Source organism: Rutidosis leptorrhynchoides, chromosome 4 (genome assembly GCF_046630445.1).
Source record: "Rutidosis leptorrhynchoides isolate AG116_Rl617_1_P2 chromosome 4, CSIRO_AGI_Rlap_v1, whole genome shotgun sequence".
NCBI classification, from domain to species: domain Eukaryota; kingdom Viridiplantae; phylum Streptophyta; class Magnoliopsida; order Asterales; family Asteraceae; genus Rutidosis; species Rutidosis leptorrhynchoides.
The window spans coordinates 364,426,909-364,428,133 of record NC_092336.1 but is presented as its reverse complement, the minus strand read 5'-3'; the positions used below and the strand labels follow the sequence as shown (position 1 = coordinate 364,428,133).

At 37.0% G+C, this 1,225-nt stretch overlaps 1 non-coding gene across 1 annotated transcript; it reads right to left on the bottom strand.

The window, feature by feature from the left end:
* Nucleotides 1-511: 511 nt before the first annotated feature.
* Nucleotides 512-618, bottom strand: LOC139845825 (small nucleolar RNA R71). The gene has a single exon (XR_011758581.1). It is a non-coding gene; the product is annotated as a small nucleolar RNA R71 (small nucleolar RNA).
* Nucleotides 619-1,225: the final 607 nt, after the last annotated feature.

Sequence of the window (1,225 nt, the reverse complement as noted above, 5' to 3'; positions counted from 1 at the left end):
GGGATAATTCAGAGATCTTGAACTACTAATCATTCCTCCTGAACCACAAATCACTCATCCAGAGATTGTCGAGGAAGAAACCATTAAGTCAGAATCCTCTAGTGATTCAGATTGAACAAATTCAATCATGGAAAATCTGGAACCTCTAAGTATGGAAGACCGAATGAGGGCTAAACGCACTGGCCAAGGTCATGCCATTACTCAACCAGACATTAATGCGCCAGATTATGAAATCAAAGGACAAATCCTACACATGGTAACTAATCAATGCCAATTTAGTGGTGCGCCAAAGGAAGATCCAAATGAATATCTTCGAACCTTTAATAGGATTTGTACTCTATTTAAGATTAGAAAAGTTGAGGATGAACAGATATATCTCATGTTATTTCCCTGGACTTTAAAGGGAGAAGCCAAAGATTGGTTAGAATCGTTACCTGAAGGGGCAATTGATACATGGGATGTTTTAGTTGAAAAATTTCTTAAACAATTCTTTCCGGCATCTAAAGCCGTGAGACTTCAAGGAGAAATTGTTACGTTCACACAGAAGCCAAATGAAACTCTATATGAGGCGTGGACAAGATTTGAAAAGTTGTTAAGAGGATGTCCTCAACATGGTTTAGACACTTATCAAATAGTACAAATATTCTATCAAAGATGCGACATTACTACAAGAAAAGACATCGACATAGCAGCTGGTGGTTCCAGTATGAAGAAAACCGCAACTGAAGCTTACAAAATTATTGATAACACTGCTTCCCACTCACATGAGTGGCATCAAGAAAAAGATATCGTTAGATCATCTAAAGCGGCTAGAGCCGATTCTAGCCATGACTTTAATTCCATTTCCGTAAAGATAGATGCTTTCGAGAGACGAATGGAAAAGATGACTAAAGATATTCACGCAACACGAATTAGTTGTGAACAGTGTGGAGGACCACATTTGACAAAAGATTGTCTCAGTATTGAACAAACAATGGAACAAAGAGAGAATGTTTCATACATGAACCAAAGGCCTGGAAATAATTATCAGAATAATTATCAACCACCAAGACCAAACTACAATCAAAACCAGAATTATAACCAAAATGTTCCATACAACAATCAACAAGGTCCTAGCAATCAACAAGCATCTAATAATACTTACAACCAGCAAAGACCTATTTTTCAAAATAAACCACCACAAACCGATGATAAAAATCCAAATTTAGAAGACATGATGTCGAAG